Source organism: Emys orbicularis, chromosome 2 (assembly GCF_028017835.1).
Source record: "Emys orbicularis isolate rEmyOrb1 chromosome 2, rEmyOrb1.hap1, whole genome shotgun sequence".
NCBI classification, from domain to species: domain Eukaryota; kingdom Metazoa; phylum Chordata; order Testudines; family Emydidae; genus Emys; species Emys orbicularis.
In genome coordinates, this window is record NC_088684.1 from 74,905,091 (window position 1) to 74,921,405 (window position 16,315).

The 16,315-nt window shown below is 41.4% G+C and overlaps 1 protein-coding gene across 1 annotated transcript in view; it reads right to left on the reverse strand.

The window, feature by feature from the left end:
* SPIDR (scaffold protein involved in DNA repair) overlaps positions 1-16,315 on the reverse strand; it is a gene marked incomplete at its 5' end in the record, with an annotated part of 326,096 nt that overhangs the window by 293,323 nt on the left and 16,458 nt on the right. The gene's annotated exons all lie outside the window — the stretch shown is intronic.

Below are 16,315 nucleotides of genomic sequence, written 5' to 3' on the forward strand. Positions count from 1 at the left end.
ATTTATTTATTTATTTATTTATTGCAGTGGCCTCAATGTTCAGTAGGAAGTGCCAACTTTTGAATACTTAGAGCAGGAAACTGAAATATGTTCAAAAAGAATACACAGAAAGCACTGCACCCAAAACTTTATTTTCCAATTAAGTTGTTTGATTTTAAATCCAATCAATCATTCTTGTACTCAGACCTAAGAAACTGTTTATGAAAACATGTAGATTATGCATCACACAGCACAAACCTGGCATAAACATAACTCTTCCTCACAGCTTTCTGAAATTCAGGGTTGGATATATTTTCCTCCTCACCCCCAATCTCTCTACCCTCCTCTTCCACTCAAGACATCTGAATTAGAGTCTATTGTCCAAAAGATTTATAACTACAATGCTTTTAGTTTATTTATATTTATTTTAAATAATGGTAGGAGGGAAAACAGCAGAATAAACACAGTGGACTTCAAGAAGGCAGACTTCATCTTAGAATACTTAAGGAGCTGACTAACTAGATATCTGAGCCATTAAGCAATTATCTTTGAAAACTCAAAGACGACTGGAAAAGGGAAAATACACCTCTACCCCGATATAACGCGACCCGATATAACACAAATTCAGATATAACGTGGTAAAGCAGTGCTCCAGGGGGGCGGGGCTGCACGCTCCGGCGGATCAAAGCAAGTTCGATATAACGCGGTTTCACCTATAACGCGGTAAGATTTTTTGGCTCCCAAGGACAGCGTTATATCGGGGTAGAGGTGTATAGTGCCATTCTATACAAGAGGGAAATAAGGACAACCCAGGGAATTACAGGCCAGTCAACTTAACTTCATTACTCAGAAACATAGTGGAGCTAGTAACGAAGCAATCAATTTGAAAACATCAAAAAGATGATAAGGTGATAAGTAGCAGTCAGCATAGATTTATCAAGAACAAATCATGTCAAACCAACCTATAGATTTCTTTGACAGGTTAACAAGCCTTGTGGATGGGGGGGGGGGGGGGAGGGCCAGTGGTAGGATGTGGTATATCTTGACTTTAGTAAGGCTTTTGATACTGTCTCGCATGACCTTCTCATAAACAAACTAGGGAAATACAACCTAGATGGAGCTACAATACGGTGGGTCACAATGGCTGGAAACCCACTCCCAGAGAGTAGTTATCAGTGGTTTACAGTCAGGCTGGAAGTGGGGTCCTGCAGGGATTGGTCCTGGGTCCAGTTCTGTTCAATACCTTCATAAATGATTTAGATAATGGCATAGAGAGTACACTTATAAAGTTTGTGGATGATACCATGCTGGGAGGGGTTACAATTGCTTTGGAGGATAGGATAAAAATTGAAAATGATCTGGCCAAACTGGAAAAATGGTCTGAAGTAAATAGGATGAAATTCAATAAGGACAAATGCGAAGTACTCCACTTAGGAAGGAATAATCAATTACACAAACACAAAATGGAAAATGACTGCCTAGGAAGGAATACTGCAGAAAGGGATCCGGAGGTTATAGTGGATCACAAGCTAAATGTGTGTCACTGTAACACTGTTGCAAAAACAGAGGACATCATTCTGGGATGTATTAGCAGGAGTGTTGTAAGCAAGACACGAGAAGTAATTCCTCCGCTCTACTCTGTGCTGATAAGGCCTCATCTGGAGTATTGTGTCCAGTTCTGGGCACCACATTTCAGGAAAGATGTGGACAAATTGGAGAAAGTCCAGAGGAGAGCAACAAAAATGATTAAAGGTCTAGAAAACATGACCTGTGAGAGAAGATTGAAAAAAACTGAGTTTGTTTAGTCTGGAGAAAAGAAGACTTATGTTCCCCCCTCAGTTTTCAGGTATGTAAAAAGTTGTTACAAGGAGGAGGGTGAAAAATTGTTCTTGTTAATCTCTGAGGATAGGACAAGAAGCAATGGGCTTAAATTGCAGCAAGAGAGGTTTAGGTTGGACATCAGGAAAAACTTTCTGTCGGGGTAGTTAAGCACTGGAATAAATTGCCTAGGGAGGTTGTGGAGCCCCCATCATTGGAGGTTTTTAAGAACAGGTTAGACAAACACCTGTAAGAAATGGTCTAGTTATTATGTAGTCCTGCCTTGAGTGCAGGGGACTGGACTAGATGACCTCTTGAAGTCCCCTCTAGTCCTACACTTCTATGATTCAGCATACTCAGAGAATTGGTAGGCAAGATCCCATGGGAAGCAAGTGTAAGGGAAAAAAAGAGTTCAGGAGAGTTGGCAGTTTTTTTAAAGAGACAGTATTAAGGGCACAAGAGCAAACTATTCCAATACATAGGAAAAATATGAAGTATGATAAGAGATCACCCCGACTTAACCAGGAGATCGTTAATAACCTGAAACTCAAAAATGAGTCATACAAATAGTGGAAACTAGGTCAAATTATGAAGGATGACTATAAAAAAACCCAAGCATGTAGGCACAAAATTAGAATGGCCAAGGCAAAAAAATATATATATATATTTTAAACTAGCTAGGGACAAAAAGGGTAACAAGAAAATTTTTTATAGATATATGAGAAGCAAGAGGTAGACCAAGGATAGGGTAGGCACATTATACAATTAGGATGGAATGACAATAACAGAAAATGCAGCAATGGCAGAAGTGTAGATTGGGTAGGATTTGAGGCTAAAATAGGAAACGAACAAGGTAAGAATTACTTCGGCCATGTCTACACTACCACTTATGTCAACAAAACTTATGTCGTTCAGGGGTGTGAAAAAAACCACTCCCCTGAGCGACCTAAATTATGCCAGGATAAACGGTAGTGTGCACAGTGCTATGTCGGTGGCAGAGTTTTTCCTGCTGACATAGCTACTGCCACTCGTTGGGGGTGGCTTAATTATGTCAACAGGAGAGCTCTCTCCCATTGGCACAGAGCAGCTACATGAGAGATCTTACAGCAGCGCAGCTGCATCGGTACAGCTGTGCCACTGTAAGCTCTGTAGACAAGTTAAATGTCTTCAAGTTGGCAGGGCCTGATGAAATACATTCTTAACTATTTAAGAAACTGGCTGAAGAGCTCTCTGAACCATTAGCAGTTATCTTTGAGAACTCATGGAGGACAGGATAAGTAAAGAGCAAATATAGTACCTATCTATAAAAAAAAAAGGAGAATAAGGACAACCCAGGGAATTACAGACCAGTCAGCTTAACTTCAGTACCTGGAAAGATAATGGAGCACATAATGAAACAATCTGTAAGCACCTATAAGAAAATAAATTGATAAGTAACAGTCAACATGGATTTGTCAAGAACAAATCATGTCACACCAACCTAATATCTTTCTTTGACAGAATAACAAGCCTTGTGGATAGCCGGGAAGCAGATGTCATATATATCTTGACTTTAGTAAGGCTTTTGATACTGTCTCACATGACCTTCTCAAACAAACTAGAGAAATATAGTCTAGATCATTAGTTCTCAAACTGGGGCGGACCTCCCAAGGGAGGCCCGAGTCATGTACTGTTTTGTTGTTTGTTTTTTTAAAATAAATAAAGAACTCTAGCTGTCAGCCCCGAATGGCTGGGGCTCATGCAAAAGGGCTGTGCACACCCGGTAGGCAGTGGTGAAAGGGGACAGAGCCCCACTACCCAGGCTTGGGCTCTCCTCCCCTCCCCCCAATAGCTCACTGGGAGGTAGCCCGAGCTTGGGCTCTCTTTGCCCGCCCCCTGCTCCAATCCCTCACCAGGAGGCAGCTCAGGCTCTCCTTCCTTGCCCCAATCCCTCACTGGGAACAGACACAGAGAAGGGGGGGGGGGCACGATCAAATAAGTTTGAGAACCACTCGTCTAGATGGACCTATGATAAGGTGGGTGCACCACTGGTTTGGAAAAGTTTTCTCAGAGTAGTTATCATGGTTCACAATTAAGCTGGAACAGCATATCATCTGGGGTCCCACAGGGATCTGTCTTGAGTCTGGTTCTATTCAATAGCTTCATAAATGATTTGGATAATGACAGAGAGAGTAAACTTAACATGTGTGGACGAAACCATGCTGGGAGGGGTTGTAAGCACTTTGAAGGATAGGATTAAAATTCAAAATGATCTTGACAAACTAGAGATGGTCTGAAATAAACAGGATGAAATTCAATAAGGACAAATACAAAGGACTATTCTTAGAAAGGAATAATCAATTGCACAAATATAAAATGGGAAATTACTGCCTAGGAAGAAGTACTGCCAAAAAGGATCTGGGGCTTATAATAGATCACAAGCTAAATATGAGTCAACAATGTAATACTGTTGCAAAAAAAGCAAATATTCTGGAATGTATTAGCAGAAGTGTTGTAAGCAAGACACGAGAAGTAATTCTTCCATTCTACTCAGCACTGATATGGCCTCAACTGGAGTATTGCATCCTGGGCACCACACTTTGGGAAAGATATGGACAAATTGGAGAAAGTCCAGAGAAGAGTAACAAAAATGATTAAAAGTCTAGAAAACATGACCAATGAGGAAAGATTGAAAAAAAGAAAGGGGGGAGGTTGTTTAGTCTGGAGAAGAAGATTCTGAGGGGGGACATTGAATACTTAGTCCTACCTCAGTGCAGGGGACTGTTCTAGAAACTAGATGACCTACTGAGGTCCCTTCCAGTCCTACATTTCTAAGATTCTATGAAAAAAAGGATTTATCAGCACTTATTTGAGATGACAGTCCTAGATCCCCATGGCTTAGGAGTAATGCACATATTTACTACTCAGCAGAAAGAGACCCATTTCAAATTCAGGACTTTATACCACATCACTAGGTATTCCCTATTTAGGCATACACACCCCAAAAAACACAGTTGCAATTACTTTACTCAACACATCCTCCTAAATATTCAAATAAGCGCTTCTGACAAGTTCATATGTTATATTATACAGCTCCTCTCATTACAAAGGATCCTAAACTGCTTTACAAATTACATTTCACAAAACATAGAATCACTTTCCCAATCACTCAAGTATGGCACTTTTAGCACATATCTAAAAGCAACAATAAATATTTTTTTTAAATCACACTGAGCTTTTTCCCAGAATGTTACAAATATAAAAGTCTTCAAGTTACAATCAGATAACTGTCTTGCGTTTCTTTTAATGATCAGTATAAAAATAAATAAATAAATCCCAGTCTGATGAAGTCCCTCACCACCTCACCAAGAGTGAGAAGACAGCATTTCTAGGAGAGTCTGACAAATGCTATCTATATCTGTAGAATTCAAGATTTTAAAAAAAAAAATGAAAAAAAAATGAAAATAATTGAATCTTATGGCTTCTCAGAAAACTTTAGAAACCATGCCCTAAGCATGAACTAATCTTGCAGTGGCCAAGCAATGAGATTTGCTGCTTCTAAACAGTGGGACTTATAAGAAGTGCTCATAGACTTTAAGACCAGAAGGGACCATCATGATCATCTAGTCTGACCTCTTTGCACACCACAGGCCACAGAACCTCACCCACCCCCTTCTGTAATAGGCCCATAACTTCTGGCCGAGTTATTTAGGGTTACCATACGTCCGAATTTTCCCGGACATGTCCGGTTTTTTGGTCCTCAAATCCCCGTCCGGGAGGAAATTCCAAAAAGCCGGACATGTCCGGGAAAATAGGTAGGGGTCGTGGGGCTTGGGTCCGGGCTGGAGCCGGAGCCGCTGGGGCCAGCCGTGTTCGGCGCCGCTCGGCCAGGGCCGGGGCCGGGCCGGAGCCGCTCGACCGGAACCGGGGCCCGAGCCAGGCCGGAGCCGCTGGGACCGGGGCTGGCGCTGCTCGGCCGGGGCCGGAGCCGCTCGGCCGGGGCTGGAGCCCTGGGGCCCGAGCCAGGCCGGAGATGCCGGGGCCAGAGCCTGTTGGCCAGGGCCGGATGCCGGAGGGAGCCGCTCAGCCGGGGGGGCCGGACTGGGCCGCGCCTCCTCGCACCCCAGCCACAGCCGCAGCCCCAGCTTACCTGCTGCCTGCCTGCCTCAGGCTTCCTGCGAACATTTGATTCGCGGGAAGCAGGGGAGGGGGAGAAGCAGGGGGGTGGAGCGTTCAGGGGAGGGGGCAGAGCGTTCAGGGGAGGGGGCAGAGTTGGGGCAGGGCCGGGGCCCCGTGGAGTGTCCTCCTTTTAGAATATTAAAATATGGTAACCCTAGAGTTATTGAAGTCCTCAAATCTTGATTTAAAGACTTCAGGTTACAGATAATGCACCATTTACTCTCGTTTAAATCAGCAAGTGATGTGGCTATGCTTCAGAGGAAGATGAAAAACCCCCAGGGTCTCTGCCAATCTGAGCTGAAGGAAAATTCCTTCCTGACCCCAAATATGGTGATCAGTGGAATCATGAGCATGTTGACAAAACCCACTAGCCAGACACCTGGGAAAGAATTCTCGGTAGTAACTCAGAGCCTTCCCCATCTAGTGCCGCATCTCTGGCCATTGGGTGATATTGCTACTAGCAGTTGATGACACAAAGCTGGGGAAGGGATTGCAAACACTTTTCAGGATAGAGCTAAAATTCAAAGGGATCTTGATAAATTGGAGAATTGGGCTATAGACAACTAAATGAAATTCAACAAGACAAATATAAGGTGCTACACTTATGGGGGAAAAAACAAATGCACAAATACAGAATGGGGGATAACTAGCTTGGCAGCAGCAGTGGTGAGAAAGATCTGGGACTTGTGGTGGAGCACAACCTCAACATGAGTCAACAATGCAATGCTGTTGCAAAACACAGCAAATGCAATTTTGGGTTGCATTAACAGAGGCATAGCATGCAAGTCACACGAGGGAATAGCACCACTCTATTTGGCACTGGTTAGGTCTCAACTGGGGTACTGTGTCCAATTTTGACCACCGTTGTATAGAAAGGATGTAGAGAAACTGGAAAGGATCCAGAGACGAGCAACAAAGATGATCAAAGGGATGGAATGCAAGCAATATGAGTAAAGGCTGAAGGAACTAGGTATGTTTAGTTTGGAAAAGAGGAGATTAAGGGGGAACGTGATAGCAGTCTGCAAATATTTGAAAGGCTGCCGTAAAAAAAAGATGGAGAAAAGTTGTTCTCTCTTGCAACAGAAGGCTGGACAAGAGGCAGTGGGTTCAAACTACAGCATAGTAGATCTAGATTATATCTCAAGAAAAGCTTCCTAACTGTAAGAATAGTAGGACAATATAACAAACTGTCTAGGGAAGTCGTTGAAGTATCTTTATTAGAGGTTTACAAAAAAGGGTGGATGCCCATCTGTCTTGGATGATTTAGACACAACAAATCCTTCATCTTGGCAGGGGGTTGGACTAGATGACCATTGCAGTCCCTTCTAACCCCATGATTCTATGTTCTTGCACTGCAATGGCAGCCAGTGACAGAAGTAGCACCTCTTATGCCCTAGCCCCACACCACCTGACTGTAAACCTTCCAAGCAGAGGCCAGCAGCAGCATGAAAATACATAGCTAGCCTCTGTCACATGAAATAAAATGGGTGAAAAGATACTGTATACAGATACACATCTGAGGAAAAGAACCTCATCTGTCTAAAAGAGAAAACAGACACTTGCACCCCAAGTGACCAGGTTTCTGGACTATGAACCTTCCAAACTCCTCTTACAGCCAGAAAAACTTAAAGTTTTATTCCATCTCATCATATTCTGTTTATTGATCTTATCAGAATCTACTGAACTGTCTTGTTTTATACAGTAAGAGGGAAATGAACTCTACATGCTTAACACTTTTCACAAAGGGCACAATTCTGCTCCCACTGAAGTCAAAGGCATGAAACCCCTAAATACAAACTGAAGCAGGCCCTAAATGTTTAAAACAATAAATTTGGAGATTTAAGAGCAAGGGTACACCTCTACCTCGATATAACACTACCCGATAGAACAAGAATTCGGATATAACGCGGTAAAGCAGTGCTCTGGGGGGGCGGGGCTGCGCACTCTGGTGGATCAAAGCAAGTTCAATATAACGCGGTTTCACCTATAACACAGTAAGATTTTTTGGCTCCCGAGGACAGCGTTATATCAAGGTAGAGGTGTATTTGTATACTTACTGCTTTGTTTCTATTTTGTTTTTTGATTATTTTTTTTTTTTAAACTTCATGTACAGACTAGCCATTTTAGATGTATTTTGTTTACAACTGCATATTTTAGAGGCGGTTTGTATGTATTTTTTGTCTTTGACATGGCAAAAACCTTCAATCAATACAATTTGATTTGAAAACAGGTACAGCATGAGCAGCAGCAGTATGAGATTCCTTAAGTTACCCTGCCACTGTGCCTCTCCCCTGTGCTGCAAGCATTCTAGTGATGAGAGAGTATTTCACACTCCCAAACCCATTCAATCTGTCACCTTTTTGCTGAGACAGACAATCGTGAAAGTGTAAATTTGATGGAGAATTATCCACCTAATGTCTTGAGGATAAATTGTCTTTGTAAATAGCTGTAAAATAAGTTTGGTTTTTAAATTAAAAATTAGCAAGGAAGTCAGAAAATTAAATCTGTGTAAATTAGAGCACTGTCGACAGTTTCGTGATCAAATCCAAACCTACTCAAGACACAGGCATTTGTTACAATTTGATGTGCACAAACCTTTTTCTATGGTTGAGAATGGAATTAAAATCATTAACCAAAATGTTTTGTCAAGCCTTAGTTCTAATACTACTAAGCCCATAGTAGACACCCATCATGCACATATGCCAGACAATCCAGAGGTTAACACTGACCCTATTCATGCTAATGAGCCTCCTTTCCCACCACTTCTCTCCACAGCAAGAGTTAAAAACTAACATCTGATCTACACTTATAAATCGGTATTGCTGTTGGGAGAGAGAGGAGGGCCTGGTATAGCAGCATGCATTTCATTTGCCTCTCCCCAGTATTCAGAAAGTCCCCTCTATAGTGTTCCAAACAGAGTCACTGTTGCCTAGAGGATCCAAGCCTGAAAAACTCCAGATCCCTCCCATGGAATGCTGCCTCTGGAAAACCAAAGAGCTCCATTTTAATTAGGGTAACCATACATCCTGTTTTGGCCAGGACAGTCCCTTTTTTAAGCCCTGTCCCAGCCGTCCTGACTTTTTTTGATCAGTTGGTAAGAGCAAATGGGATAAATGCCCACTTTTGTCAAAAAAGTGGGATGCAATGGGGCAGAATGGGGGGGGGGGGGAAGCAAGCAGAGATGTCAGCCACATGCAGGAGGGAGACTGGGCTGGAGGCGGGGGAGAAGGGGAGGAAGGGTTCCAGTGCTGGGGACAGCCTTGAGCGGGGGCCAACAGGGTTTGAGCGACCAGTGACAACCTTGAGTGGGAGGTCGGCAGGGATCAAGTGACCAGTGACAGTCTGGGGGGCGCATGTTGGGCAAGCACCTGGGGCCAGTCCCGTGGGGGAGGTGGTGCCTTGGGCCAGCCCCGCACAGTGTCCCGTTTTCCCTTTGGGAAATACGGTCACTCTAATTTTAATGTTATTTTAAAACATGGGGTGGGAGGGAAGTATTTGGTACACATAAGCAGAGATAGCTAAGCTGTCAGCTGCATTTAAGTTGTGGCTCTCCAGAGCTATGCAAGAAAGAAGATGTGGCTTAACTGAATCCTTAAGTTAAACAGAGCAGAACTGGTGGATTAGTAGACCCAAACAGCCAACTGTTTGCCCAGTTGAATCAGTGAAAATAGATAGGTCTAGTATGAACAGCATGCACCATCAACGCCTAGGCTCCACTTCATTATGGTAACTTCTGCTATTCAGAGTCTATATGAATAGCCTAATACACACAACACTATTTTAGATTTACATATAAAAACATCCCAGAATATTTAACAAACTGAAATGTGGCCACCTGTAAGCAACCCAACTTATAGAACTAGAGTATATGTATGTGAAGGGCGGAGGGAATTTTGGTCAGACACTTCTACTCTCAAAGAGTAACATGGCTATTTAATGTCTATGCACAGCACAAAGGGCTGATTTGAGATTTCAAGGTATTATTTGAATTACCACCACCCAGTTATCTACCTCAAGAGGATAAAGAACCAAATCAGCCATGTTGAGATTTGAACTTCCCAAACTAAATGTTTTAAACTATCAACCTGTAGACCAATATAGACCTAATGATTCAACTTATATCTTCAGCTACATTCAAACTCTGGCCCAATTAATATGAATGTGGAGCCCTAAAGGAAAGCAGTTATAACGCAGACTACCACAACTCATCCAGGAGTGGACTATATTCTATACTGAACAATTAAAAATAGACTATTACACTTTATTAAATTGATCAAGTCAATGGAAGCCAGTTGTCACAAGAAGTCTCCTCTGGCTACAGAAAGGCTAATTCCCTTACCGTGTTCCATTACAAGGATATTATTTCTGTTATATCAAGTGGTTGCTTTATAGTTAATCATTTTACCCGACTGATGTGAGTGCAAAGTGATAGTTGCTTCCTAAACCATTATTGACCTGATGTGTTCTGACCAACTGGTTTTGAGAACAGGCCTATTTAGCACGTGCTGCAGTCAAAGACCAGTTTGTCCATAGAAAAGTATTTCTTTAGAAGTATAAGAGTTTCTAATAAGCTGGTTGATGTGTTTGTATTTGTTTTTCTGGAGGCACAGCTTTCTTGGTAATGAGTTCATAACTCTGAAATTTGCTTCTTGCAGAAATACTTTCAGAAACAGCTGCAAGATGCTCCTCTTTGTCCAGACCTTCCCAGCTGATTAAACCCTAGCATCCTGACTAGTAATGCTGCAGGCGGCAGGGGAATGTGGTGTTTGGTCTCTCTCTCATTAAGATTATTACTATGTCTCAATATATGCTTTTTAAGGTGCCCAGATACAAGAGTCATGGGTGCCGAAATAAATGCTTGCAGCAACATATAAAACACTGATAAAAGATTATTATGTTAAGTTCTCAATCTGACTTGACAGATTCCATTTGATGTTATGATTCAATTCCCTAAAATAACCTATTTTTAACTGTATTGCACAAGATAGGTGCTAGATTCAACTTTAATTTTACATGTAGAAAAAGTATAGTGGTGCGAGACGATGAGGACAAAAGAGAAAGGCCACATATATGCACAATACTTGTATGACTGGCTGCTCAAGATACTGCTCACCTTTGAGGGATATTTTTGGGATGCCATCGAAGATGTAAAATCTACTTCACACAAGACCAGGGCGCAGAAAGAGAGAAGCAAATCACTTGCTACACTTTCCTATTTCGTCATTTTTGAGCTAAGTTACTGCGGCAGCAATAAACTAGTATATCAATTACTGACTCATCTATGGCCCCAATTCTAGTAGGTCAGAAAGCCTCCGATGCTACCCACAGGTGTGTATTTGGAAGAACTTCACAACATTCTTCACTAAGGGAAGACAATTGCACAGAAGCGTATTTTCTATTCTACATAAATCATTTAAAGCTCCCATTTCCAATGCAATGCCAAAAAGCAACAGGGCTTTTAGAATACTAGTAATGATCCATTTCAGTGAAGTCTGAAACATTTAAAACCTGGCAATGGTCTAGTTTAAGAAATATCCTCCTAGAACAAGATTCCCATTTGGGAACAGTTAACGTTTTCTATTTACTCCTTTGGGGGGGGAAATGTTTTACCAAATTATAAACTTAGCTTTTTTTGCTGGGTTCTTTTGCATCCAGATTAGATGTTATAATTTAAAGATAAATTGCAGGCAGGCTTATTAAGTGTATTTTGCAACAAAGAATCTGCCTTAAATAATTATTAAGCCTTACTTATTCTGCATAGTTCATACAGAGGAAGATATGATCACTGCTCCAAGAAATTCATAATTTAGGGGACAAATTTTCCTCACTTCATTCATGTAATTAAATTCCTCTGGCCTAAATGGGACTAGTCACAAAAAGTGAGCAAATCGGGCCACACACCAGCCATAGACAATACACAGTCTAAGCATACAGGACATTAGAGGAGTATCCAGGCTCCAAGTGAGGCAGACATTATATATTTTAATAAAACAGAGTTAACCTACTTTAGGAGGATTAAATGCTGAAGACTTCACAGAAAACTGTTTTAGAAGGGATCTGAAGGAAGAAAAGGAGGCCATTTGGCATGGATGGAGAGAGGCAGTTCTTAGTGTAGGAGGCAGCATGGTAGGAGGCATGAAATCTGATTTGAACAACATTAGATTCTGTTTAATCCCCTGGAATGAAAATATTTAAAATTTAAAATATTTAAGAGATTAGTCTTTTTTGATTACATTAGAAACCTTTTATCTCTGAGAGGAGGCTTTCAGCGAAGGCCACATTCTGATTGGGTCATTCAAACCGCTATTTGTAATGCAGTGAAATGTGCTCATAGACCTGTGTTGAGGGGAACAGAGTCCTCCTAGAAAGCATTATACAAGTATACTGGAAAGGAGGTCACCATCATTGCACACCAGTATCTCCAAGAAAAAGGTTGCTAGTGCCTCCCCGCCCCTTTGGAAGTTCTTGAGGAAGACTATTCCTGGGCCAGGCCTTCAGTATTGTCTGTCCTTCATTTTCTTAAGCAAAAAATCAAGTCAGTTATAGATAAAAGGATTTTTTTGTATCTGAGCAAAAAGCAACACGTCCTTTCCACCCCGGTCTCTCCCCAACTCCCCAAAAAAGAAAGAAAACACACAACCCACCCAACTCTGGGTGGGATTTTCAAAACTGTGTGTATTGACCTAGCTCTGCTCCCACTGAAGTTAATGAGACTGAGCAGAGTTAGGCCAATGTTAAGCAACTTTGAAAATCCTATCCTCTGTTTTTTAAGTGCAGGGCCTACACATAAGTAAAAGCTGTGCACATACACCCTGGTGTAATACAACCAGCTTGTACATTTTTGTTTAAGCCCTCACCTTCCTTTTTATTTTTAAAAAAATGATTTGTAATAAAACACCGGAGAGAAGTAATTTTCAGACCAAACCTATTGGTGTATCAAGGAAGGCATCAGTCGCAAACTTGTTCATCTTTAAAATGGCCCATGAAATTAGAGGTCTAGCACACTGTAAAAATGGATAAATATTGCAGAAAAATATTTTGACAGAATTGCTAACCCTCCAGAACCTAATGGAGTGTAGCATATTTCTGAGTAGTAGAAAATAAATTTCACACAAAAGTCTTCTAATTATGCAGACACTCCATTAGGTTTCAAAGATTTAGTAAATACTACACAAATATTGTATCTCAAATGGTTGCCCATTTTGCAGTGTTAGGCCACTAAATTAACAGGCCTTTTAAAAAGATTAATCTTGTACAAAATGCTTTTCTGTAGCCAACACCTCTTTTGTATTCTCAGTTCTGTTGTGTTTTTCCTCAAATAGTTTGAATTATTCCTACAAGGGTGCAAGTCCCAAATATTGCATAGCATGGCAAAGTATGCCAAAGCTATAAGGAGCCAGTAATTTACGCTTACCTTCCTGCATGAGCTAGCCCCCAGAGTTAAAGTATGGCCCAGACTGACCACTCCCATGGAAATTTCCACAAAAGGGAGCTCTGTCAGAAGGAAAACTGAAAAGGAATCCTCCGAGTCCTGGTCTACACACAATTTTTGTAACAGTATAAACTATTTTACTTAGAGGTGTGATTTTTTTCTGAAATATAGTTGTACCGGTACAACCCCTAGCATGGATGCAGGGATTGTACCAGTATAAAAGGTGCTGTATATTGGTATAGCTGATTCCCCTTTCCTGTATGGAATAAACTATACTGGTATAACTGCAGCCACACTGGGGTGGAACGAGTTGTACCACTTTAACTATACTGGGATAATGAAAGTGGCAAACTGTCATGTATAGACAAACCCTAAGTGTGTTTTCCTGGGATAGTAGGAGGTGGACATGGGACACTCCATTCCAGCTCTGCTATTAGGACTCCCAAATTCCTTTAAACTTCCTTGTTTATTTCCTTGTGGATTTCCATGTGGAGAGAGTTCATTTGAGTTCATTCTGTATTAATATTGCCCGGGATTCCTGATGGTGCTTTGAAGAGGGTGTAGGGGAGAGGATGTACTTACCTACACATCACCCACTGACACCTGATATAGTATGGATGGGGAAGATCTGGGGGGAGAGCCTTTCTCCCTCTGCTGGTCAGATTGGGCAAATGATTTGACAATTGAGGAGAGCTTATACACCTAAGTATCCATTAAATTAAATCATCTAACTCCTCAACTATTCTTATTTACAGATTTATGTAATCTTGTCTGCCATGACTATTAGTTTTCACTTGATTTCAGGGGATCTACCACAACAGTAACAAGATTACTAGTTGGCAGAGCATGAAAAATTTACTTGACGGTGCAGAGTGGGAAGTTATTCCTAGATAACATGGAGGCACAAGCCATCAAGTTGTATAGAATTTAAATTTCCATTAAAAAAGCTTCTAGCCCTTATGATTGTGAAGGTAGCCTTTCCTTTTCCTTTTGAAACAAACCAAAGCAGTACAGTCTTCCTGAATCTACACATAGGCAGCTCTAATATTTCCACTATTGTTCATGGCTTTGTCAAACAGCAGCAAAAATGAAAACCAAGCTTGTCAGTTTCACTGCTGCTACTCAGCCCTATGCGTAGCAGCAAAACGATCAGGAATCACATTTAATGTCTCACTGCTGCTTGGGCACAAATGTAGGCACTGGAGAAATTGAAAGGGGTGAAAATCCTAAACTGGAGGGTAGAAAGGGTAGAGAGTCTACACAGCAATTAAAAACCCAGGGCTGCCCTGTGCCAGCTGACTCAGGCTCATAGGGCTTGGGCTAAGTGGCTGTTTAACTATGGTGTAGATGTTTGGGCTCAGGCTGCAGCCCAAGCTCAGGGACCCTTGCAGGGGGAAATGCTCCTTCCTATTTACAGCATCTAGAAGGGAAGAAGCGTCAAGTTTATAAGACATCTTACTAGTCAGAGGAAAATAAAAAGAGAGAAATAGAGATGGCTCCACAAGCAGCTTTCCGGAAAAGAGCCCTGTACCTTTCCCTTCATAGCAGAGGGTGTCAGGAGGGCTAGGCTTTTCTCCGAGATATTGGAAATGGAGTCCCTCCACCCTTGTCTTTAACCTACTGGCCAGAAGCAGATGTTAGTCACTAGAACATGTCTGATGAATTTGCTACTTGGCAGCGATTCTACCCCACTCCTGATTAGTAGACTGGAAACAGAACTCTTATTCTCAGACAGATCCTTTTTTCATAGTCTTGGCCTGGTGAAAGTAGTTGCTGCTACTCCATTGATTTAACTGAAGTTGTGATGCAATTAAGTTTGGCCTATTGTTTTCACACTCCAATTATCATTACTACTACAGATATGCTGCTTGTTTTTCCTTTGTCTAGAATAGCACGCCATACCTTATGTCTGCTCATATGTCAGATTTGATGTTGACAGCTGTATTCATCATACCAAAAAAACAAAACAAAAAAACACCCCATCCACTATACACACAAACCCCTCTTGGACAATTTAACCTGCACAATGTCTAATTGCCAGTGCATTAAATGTATTCAATTACGTAAGAGTATACTATTCTAAATCCAATTTTCTCTAGAATGCCCAAGTAATTTGTTACTGAAAAGTAAAACTGAATAGTTAATTTTTGGCACCCTCTACTGGAAATTCTGGGAACATACTTGTACAGTACTATGAACTTTTAAATACAACAGCTAAATATTAGAAATTACTTCAATCCAGTCCCTAAAATATGTATGCTTATTTTTATGAGTGCAATTTTGAACATCAAGGTTTTCTGCATGCAAATAGCATTTGTGCACAGCAATTGTCATCTAATTTCCCTGCTGAAGCACAAAAATCAAATTGGCACAAACCAATCCAAGATTTGGGACATCCAAAAAATGCAGGCACCTACAATTTAGACATGCAAATTTAGAGACAATGTTTGTAAAGCTGGTACCTAAGGATAATGGATCTTCTGTGGGAAGAAACAGGGAACCATTTTGTTAAGAACATAAGAACAGCCATATTGGATCAGACCAATGGTCCATCAAGCCCAGTATCCTGTCTTCTGACACTGGCCAATGCCTGATGATTCAGAGGGAATGGGCAGAACAAGGCAATTCTCAAGTGATCCATTCCCTGTCATCCAGTCCCAGCATCAGCCAGTCAGAGGCTTAGGGACACCCAGAGCATAGAGTTAAATCCCTGACCATCTTGGCTAATAGCCATTGATGGACCTATCCTCCAAAAACTTACCGTATGTACTTGTTCATAAGCCGAATATTTTTGGTTAAAAAGTGACGCATCAAAGAGCGGGGGTCGGCTTATAAACGGGTCTACACCAAAATTTGATGATTTTAAACTCTATTGAATCATTGAATTGAATATCTAATACATTGTCGTTTTGTTTACCTGGAGCGTCT